This window comes from Heteronotia binoei, chromosome 3 (genome assembly GCF_032191835.1).
Source record: "Heteronotia binoei isolate CCM8104 ecotype False Entrance Well chromosome 3, APGP_CSIRO_Hbin_v1, whole genome shotgun sequence".
NCBI lineage: Eukaryota > Metazoa > Chordata > Lepidosauria > Squamata > Gekkonidae > Heteronotia > Heteronotia binoei.
In genome coordinates this window covers 59,378,970-59,402,180 of record NC_083225.1, presented here as the reverse complement: position 1 = coordinate 59,402,180, position 23,211 = coordinate 59,378,970, and positions in this window count along the sequence as shown.

The window sequence follows — 23,211 nt, the reverse complement described above, 5'->3', positions numbered from 1 at the left end:
TGTTTCAGGTTATATAAGGTAATGCCTGTGGCATGCCCTTTATCTGTGTCTGTGATGGGGTGAGCAATTCATTCAGCAAGGCCCCCCGCTGCCTGATAAAGAGACATATAGACAAGTTGTACCGGGAGCAATTAGTCAGATATTTAGATTCAGGGTGGAGAGAGATTCAATTAACCATCAAGGAAAGTACTGGATGCAGGAGAATGATTTACTAAGGAGTGATACATGTTGAATGTTCTTCCCAGATGGAGCTTTAAAACTTCACAATAGATTATGTATGAATTGCAGTCACTAAGACAAAAATTAGTCAGCTGATGTTTTTCAAACCCAAAGAAACTGTAAATTACTTTCCAGTTTCCAGTTTTTTATTTCCAGTTTGTACTGCCCTCTTCGATTCAAAGAAGCAGAACATACTGAAGATGGACCTAATGTTTAATGACATAATGTGCTGTAATTTAAATTCTGTGCCATGTCCAAATAATACCTTCAAATCAAGCCCTGCAAGCTCTGGTACTGTGGTGCTATGTCCAACAGGCTGTCTGTGTGCAACATGCTCTCAGTTGGGTGCCCTCCTTTTTCACATGCAAACAAAAGACAAAAGCAGAACTGCGGTATAAGCAAAACAGCATTTCTTCCCACACCATGCTTCTATCTTGCAATGAAATTCTGGATTTCAGACTTTGGTGAAAGGTTAGGGTTTAGAGATATGAGAAGGCTTTTTGTATGGCTATTGGGAAGAGGGAAATAAGAATAAGTAATGTAAGATTTGAACTGAGAACTTTTCAGGTAATATGTTTCACCAGTATGCTACATCAACTTTTGATTTTGAAAGTTTTTCCATTAACCTGAACTGTAACCTGCAGATTTTTCTAAAAATCAGAAAAAGACCAGATGCTCTGGGGCCCTGGAGTACAAAAGCTATCATGGCTCTGTGTTAAATGCCATCAAGCCATTTCTGACTTAAGGTGGCCATATGAATTAATGACCTCCAAAATGTCTTCTCATTAACAGCCTTGTACAGATCTTCCAGCACAAACTGAGGGCTGTGGCTTTCTTGTATTGATGCAATCCATCTCATGCTGGACTTTGCTCTTATCCTGCTGCTGCCTTCAACTTTTTCTACAATTATTGTCTTAAAACTATCATCATTTCCCATATTTTCTTCTTCAGTGCGTGTCCTCCTAGACAGAAGAGGCTTTATGGATGTAAGGGCAACTTCAGATGTTCTGTTTTTAAATTACCAGGTTATTATTTCTTAATTGTATATTTTGTTTACTTTGGCTATTTTTTTTAATTATTAAATTTTATTTGTATCCCGCCTTCCCCCCCTAGGCAGGCTCAGGGCGGCTAACAACATTCAATAAAACATTATACAAAATACAATGGTTAAAACAGCATTAAAATTATAAAAACATTAAAATTATACATAGTTAATTTAAGTACATAGTTATTTAAGTACCATGCAAGAATAAATGTTGCAGTTATGAATTATATTTTCTCTTCATTTTGTAATTGTCTTCAGGGGCCCCATGAATGTCAGCAAATATGATATGTTTTTAAATAAATACATGAATATATGCAATAGCCAGAATATGACTAAAAATGGCATAAAGCGTATTTGTTGTGGAGTGTTTGGCAAAAAAAAAATCCCTTTAAATTAACCACTCCATTTGACCACTTCGGCTTCTATGTCCCAAGGATAACAAAATCTGATTGACATGTTGATAGACTAGTATGACAAACTGGAACCTGCTAAAATCTTCTACTTAGTCTACTAGCAAATGCCTTTCCTAGCTGGATAGCAAAAGAATTGTCCTTCTCCACTTCTCTGATGGGGGATTTTTGGAGGCACATGCAATGATCGACCATGCCCAGAATGGGAGGAGGGATATCATTTGGAGTCCTACATACCTCACTCAGTTTGGAGTCCTACATACCTCACTCACATACCTTAATTACCAAATGCAGCTTTTTCTCCATCCCTTCCTTGATGGGGTAGTTTGGATGTGAGCTTTTTGGTCAAGTGTGTTTTTTTCTTCCAAGTGAGATTATTACCCACTACTCCAGGCTGGCCAGTAATGGAAGATTTTATGTCTCCATTGAATTACCTTACCCCCAGGACCAGACTGAATGGGCAGTAAGCTTAAGCATCAGAAATCATACTAAAGGCCATCACAACCGGCAAAACTCAGAGCCAGATGAAAGTTGAAGAACACCAGACTAAAGGACTGCCCTAAGATACATGTTGTAAGAGGCATGGGGCAGAGTTTGGCCTGTAAAATCAACATGACATGGAGTGGGTTGCTTGAAGTGAACTGAATATGGTCACAGTCCAGGGGATGTGCTTCATTGGTGCACCTTTCACCAGGCATAGTGGTGGGTCATTGAGAACCATAATGTGGAAAAGAGTATTTGGATCCCAATGATCAAACAGCTATGTTGCTTAAAAAATAGGGCAGCTTGATATGGGAGCCACCATGCCGCTGGGTCTGGCCTTGCTTTAGTGGCCACTGAGCAACTTGGCTAGACTTCTGGGAAGAGGCTCCAAGGGATAAGGAAGGAGGAAAGCCTGAAGACAGGGGGCACATAAAATAGGTTGGTTAGTGGTTATGAAGAAGAGAAGCAAACAAGCAAGAGAATAGGCTATGGGCTACTAGGGAAGGGAGACAGAAAATAATGGTGGAAGGGATGGAGAGGAAAATAAGATGTACTTCCTAAACCTTGCAAGTCCCTCACTTGTACTTTTCTAATCAGTTCTGTATACTACACATCTATCATGGCTCACCCTAAACTTATTTGTCATTCCTGCTTTACCTATCCATCACTTTTAGGAGTGATAATTCATCAGTATGAAAGGGGGGGGGGATTTGCCATCAAATTGCAGTTGACTTATGGTGAGCCCTTAGGGTCTTCAAGGCAAGAAATGTTCAGAGGTGGCTTGCCATTGCCTGCCTCTGCTTTCTGAAATAAATATATAAAATTGGGGACAAAAAATGTTTTTATATAACTCGCACCAGTGTAGATTCAGTCACTTTGCCTTCAGTCTGGCTAAACAGTTTTTTGAAGTTAATCCAAGAACTTCAGTCTAAATGCTCTGTGGATCAGGATGTTTATTGTACAGAGATTCATCTACAAAAACAGCAGCTCTGTTGGCAGCAGAACATGCCAACATTTCCCATGCTTAATAAGTGCCATCTTTTAAAACAAGCAGGAGATGTCCAGCAATCCTCTCCTTAACCCTAATTTAAGATTTACTCTGATTTTTTAGTTCATCATTGATGCTAGTTGTAGTGTACTGAGAGACGAGTCGTGGTGAAGGCATAAGTATTTAATAGCTAGCACACTACCGAACTGGTTAACACGCGGTCGGGTCCGCTAATATATACAAGCATCCCGGAACATCCCCTTTGCTGGCCAGCCCAATCCTGGCCAGTTGAACTTCCCGCCCTTGGAGCTGATTGGGGTGGCTTTCCCGCGCTGCGCAAGGCGACCCGCGGGCGGCTCGGGTTGCGCGGCGCTGTGCTGATTCCAATACTCTACACTCCTCCCCTCCTAGTTTAAACTACATAATCCTGTAGGTACGTTGGTGCCCTGCGTTCCCGGGTTGATCTCCTCGGGGTTGCTATTGGTGTGGAGCCCGACCCAGCTGCGGGTGGCTCCGTTTCTGGCGGTGGATGGTCCGGGTCGGGTAGCGGCTCTGGTACGGGTTCCGCGGCCCCGGGGACCTCGTATATGGGCTGTTCTTGAGTCGGCGGGGCCCCTTCTGGGGACTCCGTTTCCGGCAGTTCCCTGTTCCCGGCTGCCTCCGGCTCTTCGGGCAGGGTGCGGCGGCGCAGCTGATCGATGTGTCGCCGCAGTACTTGGCCCCCTGCTGTGGTCACTTCGTAGGATCGGGAGCCGGTTACTCTCAGGACCCTCCCGGCTACCCACTCCGGGCCGCTTGCGAAGTTTTTCGCGTACACCGGGTCGCCCGGAAAGAATCCCCTTACTGCCTCGCGAACCTCGGGGGACCCGCGGACCTCCGGCGCCCTGTCCGGGTGGAGCCTATCTAACCGGGTGGTCAGTTTCCTCCCCATGAGCAGCTCGGCGGGGCTGAAACCAGTTGTGGGGTTTGGGGTGATCCTGTTGTGGAACAGGAACGCGGAGAGGCGGTGGTCCCAATCCCCCTGGACAATGCGCCCTAGGGCTTCCTTGGTGGTCCGCACCATCCGCTCCGCCTGGCCGTTGGTGGCTGGATGGAAGGGAGCGGACCTTATGTGCCTTATCAGGTACCTCTCGGTGAACTCTCGGAATTCCCGGGAGGTGAAGGCCGTGCCGTTGTCCGTCACTAGGGTGTCAGGGATCCCGTGTGTGCAGAGAACCCTTCTGAGCGCCCGGACGGCTGCTGCGGTGGAGGTCGAGGTGACCGGGATCACCTCCAACCATTTTGTGTGAGCATCTACCAGTATAAAGAAGAGTTGCCCCTGATGCGGCCCCGCGAAGTCTAAATGGAGGCGGGACCACGGCCGCCCGTTTGACTCCCACCTGTGGACCGGGGCGGACGGCGGATTGGGCCTGGACTCCTGGCAGGGTTGGCACCTCCTAACCCACCCCTCTATTTCCTCGTCCATGCCTGGCCACCACACGTAACTCCGGGCCAGGGCTTTCATCCTCACGATGCCCGGGTGGGTCTCGTGGAGATCTTCCAACACCTGTCTGCGCAAGGGGGGGGGAACCACCACCCGGCTCCCCCAGAGTATGCACCCCTTGTGGGTCGATAGCTCGTCCTTCCTGGACGTGAATGGCCTGAATGCATCTTCCACCTTGCCCGCTGGCCACCCCCTTCCCACCCAGTCCCTGACCCGCGCTAGGATGCGGTCTCTGCCCGTAGCTCGAGCCACCTCTTCGGCGTGTAGTGGGCGCTCGGGGAGGGACTCTATAAGCATCACCCCGTGGGCCGGGGCGGGATCTGGGTCTGTGGCGGGCAGCGGCAGGCGGCTGAGGGCATCGGCGTGCCCCATTGCTTTCCCTGGGCGGTGGACCAACGTGTAGGTGTACGAGTTCAGGAACTGGTTCCACCGTAAAACCCTCTGTGAAAGGATTTGGGGGGTTTGCCGGTCGGGGGCTAGGAGGCCGAGGAGTGGCTTGTGGTCCGTGGCAATGGTGAAGCGCCTACCGTAGAGGTAGTCGTTGAACTTGTGGACTCCCGCCACGATCGCCAGGGCCTCTTTATCGATCTGGGCGTAGTTCCTCTCGGCTGGGGACAGAGTCCTGGAGTAATAGGCGACCGGCACTTCCCTCCCGTCCGGGAGTTGGTGCCCCAGGACCGCTCCCACCCCGTAGGGAGAGGCGTCGCAAGCCAGGATCAGGGGAAGGTTTTCATCGTAGTGATGAAGAACCGCGTTTGAGACTAAGAGGTCTTTGACCGCCTGGAACGCCGCGGCTTGGCGCTTTCCCCAGACCCATGGGGCTTGTTTATCGAGCAAACGGTGTAATGGTTCCGCCACCGCGGCTTTGTGCGGCAGGAATGAGTGGTAAAAATTCAACAATCCGAGAAAACTCTGTAGTTCTGCTTTGCATTTGGGGGCAGGGGCCTGGACAATGGCCTTGGTCTTGTCCGCGGTTGGGTGGATTCCCGCTGCGTCCACTGCGAAGCCCAGGAACTCCACTCGCGGAACACCCAACAAGCATTTTTCTTTTTTCACCTTCAGCCCCGCCGCCTGGAACCGTCTGAGGACCTCTCGCAGGCGGCGGCTGAACTCTCCTTCGGTGGGGGCGGCGATCAAAACGTCGTCGAAGAAGGGCTGGACTCCGGGGATCCCTTTAAGGAGAGAGTCCATTATGCTTTGGAAAATCCCTGGAGCCACGCTCACCCCGAACTGCAGCCGTTTAACCCTGAACGCCCCCCTGTGGGTCACGATTGTCTGTGCCTCTGCTGTCTTAGCGTCGACCGGCAGTTGCTGGTATGCCTGAGCTAAGTCCAGCTTCCCAAAAACCTTCGCCCCGGCTAGCGCTGCGAGGACATGGCTGACCACCGGGACTGGGTAGGGATTGTCCTGTAGAGCCTTGTTGATCGTGCACTTGTAATCAGCGCAGATCCTCACCTCCCCGTTGGGTTTTACGGGTGTCACTATAGGGGTCTCCCAGTCGGCGTATGTGACTGGCTCTAGGACGCCTTGGGCCGTGAGGCGGTCCAGTTCCGCCTCTATTTTCGGTTTTAGGGCGAACGGGACGCGTCTCGCCTTGAGCCTTATGGGCCGGACCGTTGGGTCGATCGGTAGGGTGATGGGCGGCCCCTTGTAGCTCCCCAGGGACCCGTCGAAGACCTCTGGGAACTCCCGGCAGACCCCGTCGAAATTGCTGGTCCGCATGTGGTCTACCCCCACTAGCTGGATTCCCAGAGGCTGGAACCAAGCCAGCCCTAGGAGTGTGGTCAGTTGGCGCTTGACCACCAGGATGTCTAGGGGTCCTCTAAAACTCCCTCGTTCCACATTCACCCGGGCCCACCCCACGATGTGTACCGGGTTTTTTTGAAAGTCCCTTAATACGAAGTCCGCTGGCCTCGTATGGAGGCGGCGGCGGGGGCATAGTCTCTTGAGGGTTTCCTCCGAAATGATCGAGATGGAGGAACCCGAGTCTACTTCCATGAGGCATGGGGCGCCCTCGATCAGGACCGACATTTTGACCTTGTCGGGGGCTGCAAGGGGCAGGTTCAGTACCTGTAGACTGGTGGAAGCCGTCGTGTAGGCATCCAAGGAGTCGTGATGCGCTGACGGTTGGCGGCGGCTGTTTTTGGCCCGGCAAGCCCGGGCGATGTGGCCCGTCTTCCCACAGCTGCGGCAGTCCAGGTGGCGGTACGGGCAGTCCCTTCGCTCGTGGGGGTCGCCGCAGCTGGCGCACCTGGAACCGGTGGTGGCGGTGGGCCTCTCCGTTGCTCGTGGCCTCGCGGGGGCCCGTGTGTCGGTTCTTTGCGGTCGTCGGAGCTGGAACGCGTCTCCCTCTGCTCGGACCTCTGGCTCTGCTTCACCCTGGTGTACTGCCTCCCCGCGTTGCTGGCCGTACGCCTTGGTGGCCCTCTCAAACGCCGTCGCCTCGTTGAAGGCTTGTTGTAGGGTGAGCTCTTCTTTTGCGAAGAGCTTCTGTTGCAGCCGTTCGTCACGGAGGCCCCAGACGAAACGGTCCCTCAGGGCTTCGTCCCTCTTATCAAAACTGCAGTTCCCGGCGATTTGCCGAAGTGCCGCCAGGTAGACCGCCGCTGTCTCCCCCGACTTCTGGTCCCTCTTGTGGAAGAGGAATCGGCGGGCGACGATGGAGGGTTGGGGCGCAAAGTGGCCCGTGAGGAGTCTCACGATCTCCCCGTAGGATCTCTCGGTCAGCCTTTCTGGAGCGGAGAGGTTTCGTGCGATTTCGAAAGTCTGTGCGATTTCGAAAGTCTCTTCCCCACAGACGCTCAGCAGGACGTCTCTCTTCCGGTCATCATCAGTGATCAAGTTCGCCCTCAGGTAGCACTCGACCCGTTCGGTGTAGGTCTCCCATCTCTCGGGGTGCTCTGGGTTGAATTCAGCAAGGTGGCCCGTCGTTACGCTAGAGTTCGCCATGGTGGCGGCGGGCTGCTCGGTCGTCGGTCTCTCGCCTTCCTCGTCTCCGGCCAGGGCTGGTTCCCCGCGGGGTGGCCTGGCCTAGCTAGATCCCATCCTCGTCGCCAGTGTAGTGTACTGAGAGACGAGTCGTGGTGAAGGCATAAGTATTTAATAGCTAGCACACTACCGAACTGGTTAACACGCGGTCGGGTCCGCTAATATATACAAGCATCCCGGAACATCCCCTTTGCTGGCCAGCCCAATCCTGGCCAGTTGAACTTCCCGCCCTTGGAGCTGATTGGGGTGGCTTTCCCGCGCTGCGCAAGGCGACCCGCGGGCGGCTCGGGTTGCGCGGCGCTGTGCTGATTCCAATACTCTACACTAGTGAATCAACTAATTGTTTGTGCCACGGCACTCAAAATTACATAAACCAAGCAGCTGTTTTCATTACAAAAAGCTCGCTATGTAAGAATTTATATGGTTACATGTTTTGGAAGTGTTTCATCCCTCTTTTCATCTCTTACCACCTTCTCTTACGAAAGTAGCCAGCACTTGGGTAGCAAAACAACAAGAACAACAACAATGTATTGTGGTCACTTCTATTTATTTTACATACCACAGTGTTTTTTAAACTTTTATTAAAGAAAAAAATAACACAAGCAAACAAACAGGGTATAGATTAGACTAAAAGTAAAATATCCAAAGTTCATAGTCACTGCATAATTTCTTAAAATTAAAAGTATATCAAGGTTTCATACAGAGGGTTCTTTGGAAGAATATCTTCTTGAATTAAATAAGAAATCACCAGGAACCAAGGCATTATAACATTCTTTTCATACAGACATGGAGAACTGATATCCCTTGAATAAACTAACTTTGACAATATAAAGTAGTCCCAAATTCTACTCTTCCAAAAGTGAATTGTTGGAACATTTATGCCTTTCCATTTGTTTGTCAATGAAGTTTTTTTTCTATTGAGATTATTTCTCATTTTTGTTTTTCCATACCACAGTTTCCATATGTAGTTGTCAATCAATTTATTACTCTACTACATGCTTTAGTTAGACACACAAATTGTAGAAAAACATTATTATAAAATTTGTAGGCAAGGCCAAAATTACCAAGAGAGAGGAATAAACTAAAGATTCAAATGTTGCATTTAATTCCTAAAATAGTTCTGGATATCTTTTCTGGCATTAATGGATTGAATTAGATGTTGACATTCCAGGTAATTTATAATTTATAAAAGCCAAATTAATAAAACTCTCTGTAAGTTCAGTTACTAACAGGAACAAAAAGGAACAATAAAACATTGTGAGACAAATACATGAATAGCAGGTAGCGTCAGTGGAATTTTCAAGGACTACTCATACCTTTCTGTGTCCTATGATCCCAAGCCGAAATAACATTTCAGAACAGATATGTGGATTTGTTAGACCACCCGTTCCCTACAAACAGGGCTCAGGGTGACTTACAACAGTAGCGCGACAATAGTAGTGCAACAATAATTTGGAATAAAATAAACATTAAAATACTGACATCCAATAAATCAACACCCAGTTAAGATAGCAGAAAACGTTATCTTCTACAGGCCTGTACTGCTGCATTCTGGATCAGTTGGAGTTTCCAGGTCAGGTGCAAGGGTAGGACTGCATAGTGAATTACAGTAATCTATCCTGAAGGTATTTGTTGTGTGGATTGCAATGGCTATGTTGGGCAAGACAGGTAGGGAGCCAGCTGGCTAACCTGGTGCAGCTGGAGGAACACCAGTTTGGCAGCCTCATGAACAGGGCCTCTATTGACAAGGAGGCATCCAGAGTCATGCCCAGTTGATGCAGTGATAAGGGCATGCCATCAAGGGTTGGGAGTTGGCAATTCAAACATGGCTCCCCACCCACCCAGCCACAAACCTCCATATTACCCAGATTCAGCTTTAGCTGATTTTGCTTTAACCCTCCAACCACAGCCTCCAAATCCTCAACTAGGTTCCCGGAAATGGCAGCCAATGAAATGACAATGGAACATCATTATTTTAGTGTTTCCCTACTTTTCACAAGCAAAAGACAATGATGATGTCATGTCCTTTTTATTTTTTAAAGCCAGTCATATTAAGAAATTGCTTCCATTGGTTCCAATGGGAAACCCATTTCCAAGTGTAACTTTCTCTGGCCCAAATGGGGTGAAATTCTCAGGGACTGCCTAGTCCCACATCTAACCACTAGACCATGCCATTATAAAGTCCCTGAAGTGAACCCAATTGGATATAATTTCATACATATGCCTGTAAAGGAGTTTACTCTTTGTATTTTTATTCATTTAATTTAAATATTCATTAGCTGCCATTCATCCTTGTGGAGCTTAAGGCAGTTTACAGTATTAATAAAATACATTAAATGGGTTACATAAAATATAAAACACTTAAAATCATAATTTAGGACTCTAATCAAGTGCAGTCTTGAAGAAAACCATCATCAGCTGCCTCCCAAGATCAAAAACCAGGGGGCAAGCATACCCCCTGGGGAGTTGTTCCATAATCCCGTGGCTTTCTCTGAAAAGGCCTCTCTTATAAGTTCACCAAACAAGCTTCTTTGATTGATGGGCCTCTCTCTGTGATCTTAATTCTTGAGCAGGGACATATGGGAGAAGATGTTCCATTGCCTATCCTGGTCCCAAACCATGTCAGGCCCCAGCCAGCACTCTAGCTGCTGTGTTCTGTATTAGCTGCAGCTTCTGAGCACTCTTCAAGTAGTACAGTCTATATGTAAGTAAGGATCACTGTGGCTAGATGTGACTGACCAAGGAACAGATGCAGCTTTGAACAAGAATTTTTAAAATATTAAATTTGATGTATAGCATATATATATATATATATATATATATATATATATATATATATATATATATATTACAGTTTCAGGGGTTACACTGCTCACATGAGGGGTAAACAAAGACAGTTATTCTCTGCCCAGTTCTGCAAAGAAATAATTATATCCAGAACATTTGCCTGGAGTCTGTCTCCTCTTCCCTGGACTTATCCAAGAAGAGTTGGTGCACATCTTGCCCATGGGAAGAAAAACCACTTGAGCTGAAGGAAGGTTCCTTAGGACTTATTTCCTCCAGCCCAAGATAGGATGCTGCTCAGTACATCCAATGATCTTAGGCTCAAACGACATGTTACAGGGAGATGTGTTGGTAACAGATATTCATAGTAAGTGTTGTTCAACAGTGGAATCAGTTACCAAGGGAGTTGGTGAGCTCCTCCTCACTGGCAGTCTTTAAGCAGCAGCTGGATGAACACTTGCCGGGATGCTCTAGGCTGATCCTGCATTGACCTGGGGGTTGGACCAGATGGCCTGTATAGGCCCAAACAACTCTGTGATTCTATGATTCTATCTCAGTAACATAACAATTGTGATATGCCATCTTTGCATTACAACAGGCACCTTGTGAGGTAGGTGAGTCTGAGAGAGTTCTGAGAGAAACTGTGACTGGCCGAAGGACACTCAGCAGGCTACATGTGGAGCAGTGGAGAATTCAACTTGGTTCTCCAGATTTAGAGTCCACCACTCTTAACCACTACCCCATGCAATATACATTTCACTGTTACTATACCCTGGACCTAGAAGTCTCCCCTGTAATCTTCATGCCATGAGTGGTGCCCTTCCTATCCCACTACTTTGTAGTATTTACCTTAGAAAACACAAAGAGCTTTGACAATTCTGCCTCCTTACCCAATGCATCTGAATCAAGTGGACATTATGGAATGCATCCCTATATGTCTGCAAGAATTTAAAAGTTTTACATGAAACCTGAAATCACCTAGTTGTCTCTGCTATTTCTGGTCTGTGTGGGGGAGGGTACCAGGGTGGCAAGTGATGTCATATTCATACCCTGCTGCCATAAAGTCTGAGGTCTGTAAATTCTAGCACCGAATGATAACATCATCATTGGCTATCGGTGCATACAATCCCATTTCAGATCAAGCATAAAATTCCACAGATATCCATAATCTTCTCTGAAACCATCCACATTTTGCTGAAACTTCAGAATCTAGGAAATAACCCAATATAGTCAAATAAGCCAATATAAACTACTTGAATGATTTAAAAAAAAAAAAACCTGCACATCCTATCAGCAAGTATTGCCTGTACTCTAGAGAACACCTTCATTCTTTCTACCTTCCCTCAAAGATGACTGGAGTCTTCTCTCTCTCTACCAAATTCCTACTATCATTTAGTCTTAGAAAGCTGTATTAACATCAGTTGGAAATTCAGGATGGGGGTGACAGAAGAAAGCTTTTTTAAAAAATCAAGGAGAGCTTGAAATCACTGAGTGAAGTAGCGTCTCTTGAAATTCCTTAGATTAATTGCATTTCTTTCCTTCAGCTCCATCATTACTGACCCCCACAAAGTCTGTTTACACAGGCATTTTGCCAACTAGAGCAGGATTTCATTGCCAAAGAATTAGGTGAAAAGGAAGATTCTGGAAGATTATGCTGATAGTTCACATATCTATTAAGTTCATATGGAACTGTGTCTTTTCTGTGCAGCAGGAATAGGAAGCATTCAATGAAGAAAATTTAATAAAAACAAACCTTCTGATAGGATTACCGCATCAAATGTGCATATGTTCTACATGATTCTACTTCTCTTTAAAAATAGAAAACATATCTTTCCTTGATGGATCCTGTAGGGCAGGAAACCAGCTTAAGCTATTTTACTATTTCTTGCTTCATAAAGAATTTCACTTAAACTATAGACCTTGTGATAGGTAATTATATGCAGGAAGCGAAACACATATGAATTTTATATTTATGGTCTCCACTGAGGTCACCATTTAAATTCCAGGGGAAAAAGAACCCTGCCTTTAGAAATTCCAGTTAGTGTGTCATTTTTATTTTAATTGCATTTCCTCCCCTCTGGTATAACATGATCAGCTAAAAATCAGAACACATGTTTTATGAAATATATATTCTGAATCAAACAATAAACCCTTAAAGTCATGTCATAGACAGGGCTAGTGTCTACGGAAGGCCCAACTGGGTACCCCTTTGGAGTAGGAAAAATGAATGAAGTGAAACATTTTCTCATATTTGGTGCAAAAACAAAAACAAAACTTCCCCACAGATATCCATTGCTCCTAATTACCTGATTCGACTTTCATCCAGGTATTGTGGAAAATTTCCTGTATTTCTCAGATTTTTATTCAAAATAATAAAATCTTTCATATTCCAGTAACAAATGATAGTTGTGCATGTACCACAAATGGGCCTCTGCCATATGTTGTCCAGTACCACAAATGGGCCTCTGCCACAGAGTTCCAAAAGATGAAGCCATGGATAGATGTAAACGTCACACAGGACCAGGGGAAGAGGAAACATCAGTGACTACACTTCATGTATTAGGGTTCCTGTATAGTGCCTGAAGCAGGAGATCATGTGTTTTCCCTATGGTGAGATGCATGAACTGTATGCACATCTGGAACATATGTAGCGCTGCACAGCAACAATTTGGGAGTTCCTGTTTCAGATGATATGCAGGAAAAGCCAAAACAGGAAATGTGACTCACTGATGTCTCCTTTCCATCCACTTCAGAGTAACGGTCATTTTTACGAATGCAAGAACTACCTTTTGAACAGGCAGATGGTCCTTGTAGTCTACTGTTGTGTCTGCAAGAAGGGCATGATGGCATCACCTGTTTGTTCCCAGTAACCCCAAAACAAAGGTATATTACGTCTGAACATGGAGAGTCTATTAAGCAATATTGAAGCATATGACTAGCCACAATGACTCTGTTGCATCTGAGGTGGAAAAGCCACCACAAGAAGCTGTTCTTGTGTGCTGAAACTGCAGGATATCAGTTTGAATGCAAAAGTTCCTGTGCATGAGTAAAAAGGTATGCACAGGGCTGTTGTCAACTGTCCTCCAGTAAGTTACTCTGGAGAATTAAACTTCATTGGGGCTGGAGGCAGCCCACAATGCAGCATAAAAAGGATGCAACCAGAGGGACAGCATTGATTCTTCACTTGGGGATTTTCCAATCACGCATGGAGATTTTGTGACCACTGAAAAAAAATTCTAGAAAACAAGTCGTCTGCCGCGGGATTGGTAGATTATGAAGATACCATGTGGAGACATGTTCAAACAATTATTTGACAATGTGGCTATTTGTTATCTTCACTGATCTGACTATATTTGTTTATTATTTTGTGGAACAAACATTGGTACAAATTAATCTCACATTGTTTTCTTTACAAACAATGCTGAGGTTATTTCCAAATGATATACAAAATTACCAGTTCCGAGGGCCAAAAGACAATATTTAGGGCTCTAAAATTAGTATAATTTGCTGGTTTGGATTTGACTAAACAAAGGGATCATTTGGCATGCCCAACAGCATTAGCATGCTTTTAGAATGGTTGTCTTCTCATCTTTGCTGACCCGCCGCCTCGCCGACACAGGAATTCGGGGGGCTAGCCTTACAGTGGCTCTCCTCCTTTCTTGACGGTCAGGGACAAAGGGTGGCAATTGGGGGGGAGCTGTCTCAGAGGCACCCAATTCATTGTGGTGTGCCCCAGGGAGCAGTTCTCTCCCCGATGTTGTTTAACATCTTTATGTGCCCCCTTGCCCAGATTGCACGGAGGTATGGGCTGGGTTGTCATCAATACGCAGATGACACCCAGCTCTATCTATTGATGGACGGCCGGGCTGGTGATGTCCCTATAAATGTGGACCGGGCATTACAAGCCGTGGCTGACTGGCTCAGGCTGAGCGGGCTGAAGTTGAATCTGGCGAAGACTGAGGTCCTTTGCGTGGGCCGCGGCGGACCGGGAGGGGAGATTACCCTACCGGCTTTTGACGGTGCGCCACTGGTACCAGTGCGCAAAGTCAAGAGCCTGGGAGTGCTACTGGAATCCTCTTTATCAATGGAGGCCCAGATAGCTGCCACTGCTAGATCCGCCTTCTTCCATCTCAAGAGGGCAAGGCAGCTGGCTCCCTTCTTAGAGCGCAGCGACCTAGCAACTGTGATCCACGCAACGGTCACTTCGAGACTAGACTACTGCAATGCCCTCTACATGGGGCTGCCCTTATACCGAACACGGAGACTTCAGGTAGTCCAGAACGCGGCGGCCAGGCTGCTGGAGGGACTACCACGGTGGGAACCTGCGCGGCCTGGGCTGCGGGATCTGCATTGGCTGCCGGTTGTGTACCGTGTTCGCTATAAAGTGCTGGTTATTACCTTTAAAGCCCTATATGGCCGAGGACCTGCCTACCTAAGGGACCGCCTCTCCCCATATGTGCCCCAGAGAGCACTGAGATCTAGCTTTCAGAACTTACTAACAATCCCTGGGCCAAGAGATGCTAGGTTGAAGGCTGCTAGGGAGCAGGCCTTCTCAGTGATGGGCCCCACGTTGGTGGAACCACCTTCCAGAGATGGTGCGAGCCCTGCGGGACCTGAACCAATTCCGCATGGCTTGCAAAACATTTCTTTTCCAGCTTGCTTTCGAGATAGAACCCGATTAATCTGACGTGTGGACATCTAGCCATCTTGTGGATATTATGATTACAGTATTTTAGCACCCATTTTATACATTTTATCTATTTTAAATAATTTATTATGCAATTGATATATTTAAAATTGTTTACATTGTTTTACATGAATCATGGGATCTCCATGTCTGTTAGCCGCCCTGAGCCCGCCTCGGCGGGGGGAGGGCGGGATATAAAAATAAAGTTGTTGTTGTTATTATTATTATTATTATTATTATTATTATTATTATTATTTGAGCAACGGACCTTTGTGCCAAATCACAAAGTGCTTAAAGGGAAAAAAAACCAACCTCAATTTCAAATATGGTTTGTTATGAATTATTGGCAGCAGGAGAGCTACCTGACAAATTCAAGACCTCTTGAACCACAATTTTGAATCTCAGCAACAGGTATAAAACTTGCAGTGCCAGGGATCATTGAGGGAATGTAAATAAAACAAACAAAAAAGTCTTCACCTACTAGCAGAAGATGGTAAAAGAAGGGGACAGGTGAGTCTTCCCAAGAAGAGAGCCCTAGAGTTTTGATGTCACTACCAAGAAGGTTCTCTTCTGAGCTGCCATTCACAGCAGGGCCTCCCAAGATGACTGCATCAGTAAACCCTGCTTTTCTGTCTTCAACAGGTCACCAAGCAGGGTTGACAGCTCTGGGTCTGAATATTTGGGGGGGGGGGGGGGGGGTGGAGCCTCTATAATGCCATAAGTCCATCTTCTGAAGCTGCTGCTGTTTTCTCGAGGGAAATGATCTCTGTAGCCTGGAGATCAGATGTAATTCCATGAGAACTCCAACTATCACCTGGCAGTTGGCATCCCTACCACCAAGGCAGCTAAAAGAATAAAAACATACATAATAAAAACACCTGTTGACGACCATTACAACAAAAACACATCAACCAGTTAAAATTAAGTTAGAATATATTTGTAAAAACAACACTTAAAAACAGAGCAGGATGCAGGGAATCAGCAGAAGAAACAAAAAAAACTCTTGCAATATCTTCACTGGGATTTGAAAGTGATTATCTTTGCCTGCATTTTGCCCCTAATTTGTTCTGTTTAGAAGAGAAGTGTGGTTCAAAAGAAAAGAAAAATTAACACAGAAAAATCAATTTCTAGGCAGTGATCTGCTTACTCTACAAGTAACTTTAAGCATCTCTCTCTCACACACACGCGGGCCGTGCACACTGTTGCTGGGATTATCTGCCAACATTGTATCCCTATTGTATCAATTGATTTTGCATGTGTTTCTAGGTTTCTTTATTGTCATCCAATTTATAAGGAATCTACAAATGAAGACTGAGGATGTAAACAACTGTATTAAGCTACAGCTTCTCATTTCTCTGGAATCTATAAAATAAATTTAAAATGAGATTAGGATCACATCTTTAGACATTTGGTTCATGTTCTTTAAATTCTCATTGAAGAAATCCCTGGTGTATTTTTAATCTCATTTCAGTTCATATTCTTTCAATTTTCAGTTGATGTGAAAGATAGATACTTAAATGTGATTTGCAGTTGAATTTAAAGAAGCTGTGTTTTCTTTAGGCAGACCAAAATAATGTAAATAAACTATTGTATTGAAAATAAGGAGCAGTACTTTTTAAGAGAGAAGCTATACCTATACCTGAATGATGGCACAAAGTCAAGAAACTAAACAGAAATAGTTAAAAACAATTGTCAAAAACAATCCTGAATGTGATTTTGTTAATGTAGATGTTATTCCTGTTACTCTACACCATGCAGTTAGGGCAGAAAGAGAATCTGCATTCCACAATGGTGAACTGTCAAGAGATAGCATCAGCAAAATGTTGTAATTTAATGCAGAATCAAGGAGGGAGAAGCTTATGAAATCATATCCACATACAAAACTGCCTCCCATTTTGAAGGCACCACATTCTAAATGGTTCAAGGTGAGCACTGAAAGGACTGAAGCTATATTGCCAAGAATGATACTGTACTGTGAAACCAGAGGACTCAACAATTCTGGGATTTTCATAAGATCCGGATGTGAAGGGTCAACTGGGAGGCGGGCACCTGAAAAGCATGAGAACAGTAACACTTCCGTTGTACCCAAGGGCAAAACAAGCGCAGCTGTGATCAAGAATGCCAGGTGGGCCATCAGGAATGAGGGGAATGAGGGGCTGACTTTCTAGATGAAAAGGCCGACCTGGTAGGGTCCAAAACAACAGAGGATCCTCACCTAGTGCAACAAACTGTCAAGCCGAAGTTCCCATTTCAGCAATAACTCTGAGACCCATTGCCATCAGACAGACAAGGACATGGGTAAAGTCCCAAGTGGCTCCCAGTGCTTCCCTTGGAATTCCCTGGGGTTTTGTTAAGTTGTGGTTGAGCACCTGAAAAAAAAACATGCATACAGTGTCTTCATCCATGCTTTCACACTGGACTTAACTAGTCCACTAGTTTATGGCTGGGTCTAGGGCAATTCAGAACAGTTTTGATATCATTAAAATCCTACAAACATATTGCAAACATGGGTGTGGAGTGACTGCTTATGTTGGTGGTGTACCAGAAAGCTTTCTGTTGAATTTTGGTTCTATTTTTCTTTTTAAGTCAGACATGTAATTCTTTAGGACATTCTAGTACCTATGCCTACTGACTTGATCACCATCAGTGAGAGACAGCTTTGAGGTTTGGAGTGGGCTTTTGGAGAATATGGGAAAGAATATAGACAAGCATCCACCCTGGAGTTTCCAGTTACATCTGGGAAATCCACAGAGCTCTGCCTGATCTGCATGCTAGGCAGGGCTGTTACAGGCTAACCTTGCTCCCCGCAGGACAAAAGTGACATGATACGGTTGGTGAGGCTAACTGGTAAACTTGGAACCATAATCTATTGCCACAGGAATATAGATTATCTTTACGTTTTGCGTACTCAAATTTCTATGACCAGGAGTAAAACTCCAAATAATGTCAAAACAAAAAACAGACCAAGGAAGCTCCTGCATTATGGATCAGATCTTCAATACTGCACAAAATAAAGTTTTCATATCTGAAGTACTGTGAAAAGGGGTGCATTTCGGTATATTCTTTTTTTTAATCTGAAACTATCTATGGTATTTTGAAAGAATAAAATAGACCACCTCAACTTGTGTTCAAAGTCATTGTGAACTACTGACCTGTCATGCATCATATGCTGCTGCTTTCCTTCATGACTTTCTCCTCCTATTCATGATCCTTAACCTGTGGCGAAAATGAAACATCTATTTCTGTCCCCATGGGTTGCATTCAGCATGATGGGCCACAAGGTGTTTATACCTGCATTAAGTCAGTCTTTTTAGTGAAATCTACATGATTCAAAGCTGAATTAAATATGCCTTTGAACTACATGGTCCTCTCTATGCCTATTTCAAGTCAGCCAGACTAGGGCTAGGGGTGAGGAAGACACAGTCTACACAAGATCAGGAGCACTGTCAATTGTATACAGGGCCATAGCCAGGATTTGGAAGGTCAGGGGGCATTTACATTTTTTGGGGGGCACTGATGCTTCACATGACCTTCCCTCTAGTCGTTCCCCCTGCCCTCCCTCCCTGCCTCTCTGCCGCTGCCCTCCCACACACACACCAAATTGCTTCCAGGCCAGAGGCAGAAGCTGCAGGGCCAGATCTGCATATTTTTGAGGGGGGCAGGAAGTAAAGACTGGCACTTCTTTTTTCCTTTCCCAGCACGAGAGGCTCTGCACAGGAAGCAGATACACTAAAGAATGAGCAGAAACATGGCCAAGCATCCTCAGCTGCTCACAACCTACACACAAACACCACACCCTGCCCCAAGTACAAACGATTTTGCACAGTGCACAGGAAGCTAACATACCAGGGCAATAGCCCCCCTCCACCAAAGCACATAGTAGTCAGATAAACATTTCCCCTCCTCATCTTCTCCCCCACCCCCACTTGCAAAAGAAGTTGATGCACAGGAAATTGATGCATCAAGGGCAGGAGTAGAAGCAAGAATAATCATCCCATTGCAAGGGGCTTTGCACAGGAAGTTGAATACACCAAAGCAGCAGCCACAGAATCATCCTTCGCCTAACATACGGGATTTTGCACAGGAAGCTGTCATAGTGGAGGAGGGAAAGGTGTATGTTAAACAGTGGGTTCAATGCATGGAGAGCCGAGTTGCAGTGATCAAAGCTCTTTTATACACACAGGGCTGGTGCTAGGCTTTTTGGAGCCCTAGGAAAGATTACCTACTTACACCCCCCCCCCCCAATTTTTTAAAAAACAAAAGAAATGTTGTCCACTCTCGTCCCTAAGGGAAAACTTACAGGAATGCTCCAGAACAAAAAAGGCACAATTTGAGAACATACAACAGTAATTGTTCCCCAAGAGATAGTTTGCCATGCTGCTCTAAACAAAAATCCTCCTCCACAAGGTCTGTTGAAGTCAGTGGGTTTAGAAGCGTGTTCAGTCTGCTTAGGACTGCACTGTAAAGACCATCAACTCAAGGGTCCTAGAAATGACTCAGAAAACTAGTCTGATATGGCCTATTTCAACAGCACTAAGAGCCTCCTTGCCTGCCTTTCTTTTCCCTTTATGGCAGCAAACCACCTTGAACCTCTTAATTTAGCTCAGTTAAGAACATTTTTATTATTTTTGAAACTTTATTGAAATGGCTAAAAGTTTTACAATATGATCACAAAGACAAGATACACCAAAAATCAAAAGTCAAAATGTTAAGAAATCACACACACACACATATATATATATATAGACCAATTATATAGAAATTACACCAAATATAACAAATTTGACAATTATAATATTTCTAGTTTTAATAAACACTAGCTAAATAACTAAGTTTTTTAAAGAATACAACAAAACTACTAAGCTTACTACAGAGTCCTGCTGGATCAGACCAGTGGTCCATCTAGTCCAGCATCCTGTCACACACTGGCCAACTAGTTCCTTTGGAGGGTCAGAAACAGGGCAGAGGCTGAGGCCTTCATAAGAACATAAGAGGGGCCCTGCTGGATCAGACTAGTGATCCATCTAGTTTAGCATCCTGACACTGTGGTCAGCCAGTTCATCTGGATGGCCAACAACAGAGCACAGAGTCCAAAACCTTCCCCTGATGTTGTCTCTTGGCTATGTGATTCAGAAGCTTAGTGCCTCTGAATGTGAACATTCCTCTCAGTCACAGTGGTTAGCAGCCATTAATAGGCATATTCCCCTTGAATCTATCTAAACCCTCCTTTCAAAATGTGTATTCCTATGGCCATCACTATATCTTCTGGCAGTGAGTTCCACATTTTAATCATATTGTATGGAAAGCAGTATTTCCTTTTGTCTATCCTGAACCTACTGTCCATCAGCCTCATTGGATGCTCTTGAGTTCCAGTATTTTGGGAAATGGAGAAAAAGTTCTTTTTTTCAATATCCATCCCATTCGTAGCTTTATAACCCTCTATCATACCCCCCTTAGTTTCCTCTTTTCTATATAGGAGCTTTACAATACAGGTGGTTTTATTCTCAAGCCCTTTCCTAATAATCCCTAACAAACCCACTGCTGCAGCCCGCTGGGTTGACACCTTCACTGACCCCAAGATCTTGTCCAGTCTCAGGAAGTTCAGCCCCATTAGCCTATAATTGAAGTTGGGATTGTTTGTCTCATTGTACATTATCTTAGCACTTTGCAACACAGAACTTCATTTGCCACATTGTTATTGACTCACCCAGTTTGTGGAGATCCTCTTTCGTGATTCAGGCTTGGGTGGGTTTATATTCAGACTCAAATTTATATTCAGTCTTTGAACCTCTCTATCACCAGAGGGAAAGCTGGGGGGTCCTTGGCCCAATGCAAGGCACCATTGTAGCTCTAGGCTCCAGACCTCCAGCATGCACCTTACAGTTGCCTCTGGCATGCCTAGGCACAGGAAGGTTTGCTGGGGGTGGGGTTGAAGCTCAGCTCTAAAGAAGCAAATCACACCAAAGTTGGGGGTGGAGACTGGGAGAAGGTCGGCCGCTGTGACTGGAGTTTACAGATGGTCACTGCCTCGTGGGAGCACGCTTTAAAAGAAGGCTGTGTGTTTGCAATTCATCTGAACCCTCAATGTTGTGCCATGGCAAGTAAAACTCTCTTGCAGGGTGTTTGCACATTCAGAATTCCGAATTGCAAGAAAGCTGTGCTTCTGCAGGAAGGGAGGGTCCCTACAATCCTTCAGAACTGGGAAGGGAAGAGGAGGGGAAAATGTTTCTTTCTGCTGAAAGCAACACAAAACCCAAAGCTACAAAGGGAAATGGAGTGGGGTAAAAATACAAACCCCCCCAACACACACACACACACACACACACACTCACTCACTTCAGTCAGGGAGCTTCTGAAGAAAAACAGCATTGCAAATTCACCTGAATCTTGAGTATTTACCGGCATACAGGCAGGTCATCGGTACTTAGGGAAGTTTGCAGGTGATAAACTCAGGAAGTGGAGGGGGGTTCCCTTCAATGATTCTTGTCATCGAGGGCACGGGGGAGAGATTCTGAGTCCCTCAGCCGATGGCAAGAAGCATGAGCCAACAGGGGCAAGGCAGGAGGGGCTCAGTGCCTGAACTCCCGCTGGGGCAGTGGAAGGGGGGAAATTTATATGCTGCAGCCACTTCTCAGACGGAACCAGGTAGCATTCTGCAGGAAAACAGAGGAGTTGACAGTAAGCAGAGTTCAGCACCAGCATTATTTTTGGTTCTGCAAGCATTTTAATGTTTGGTGTGTCCCTAAGACATAAAAAAATCAAAATTTTCTGCGAGCCTTGCCCACCCCACCCCACTGGAACATACCCCTGGTGCTTCAGCAGCCTCGTCCAGGGGAGAAGGCAGAGCGGCTGCTGAGGTGGCTTGGTGGGCAGTGGCCACAAAATTTAACCCCCCCGTATGGTGGAGTCACTCCAGCCGCCGGAGGAGGGCGGGAAGGGCCCAGTGAGACTCTGCAGGCCGGGTGGCTGGGCTGCAGATGCGCCTCTCCCTGCAACCAGAGAGGTTTGTCGTGTGTGTGTGTATGTATGGGGGGGGGGGGTGCACTTACTTGAAGTAAAAAAACAAAATCCTGATGTGCCACAGATCACGTGCCTCGTTGCCGCCTCCCGCTCTTTGTGTACACAACTAAACTAGCCTGCTCAGCCTGTGGCAGAAGCAGCCCCCAGCTCCCCCTGGGAGTTAAAGAGTCCACAAAACAGCTGATTGGCGGGTCCTTTAACTCTGGCAAGAGGCCCCAACTGCTTCTGCCCCTGGCTCACAAGCAACCTCTCCACTGCCCAAATCACTTGTGGGGCTTGCGGCAGCCCCGGGAACCATGACAGACGCCTCAGGGGCTGGTTGGGGGCCCCGAGTCAGGGGGCCTCGCTCAGAAGTCGGGGGGCTGTGCCCCCACAGTCCCCGTCATAGCTACAGGCCTGATTGTATATTCGCCTACCTTGTAACAATCTTTCCCCTCAGAGGGATAATTCCTATTTTACAGAAACTGTGGTACATGTTTTCACTCCTGATGTTTGTGAACATTAACAAGACTTTTAAAAAAACCCTGAAAGGTGGTAGCTTGGGGTAGAATTGCCCTCAATTGATTATAATGTATACATTAGAAAGGGAGAAGAATTTGGGCACATGACAGTCCATGCCTTCAAAGAATAAAGGATGACTACCATGTACTTGGTTTACACAATTATCATTTATAATCGTTTGATCATCTATTTAATCAGCTGAGAATGCTACTCAGTGTAGTTCCCTAGGATCCGGTTGTGTTGCACCAGTTTACAATTTTTTGGAATTCCACTTTAAACAACTCTGTAATGTGTGATGTTTTATCTTTTAATATTTCATTAAGCACTGTTAAAACAGACAAATCAATGATGATGATTCCTGTCAGAGGAAAGCCTTTGTACTAGCTTCAGTACCTGACATGTCTGTATATACAGGAATCCTGCCTTTGATACACAGTCTGTATGGCAACAGCCACGGACTCTGAAATATCTGATAATTACTTTGTCCTTTTTCTGCTAGACTATTTTTTAAAGGAGAAAATAATCCTTCACAGGTACATATATCTGGCTGGATTCAGCCAGCTTCGCTACTGGTGAAAAAGGGAGGAACAGATTTACTCTAAC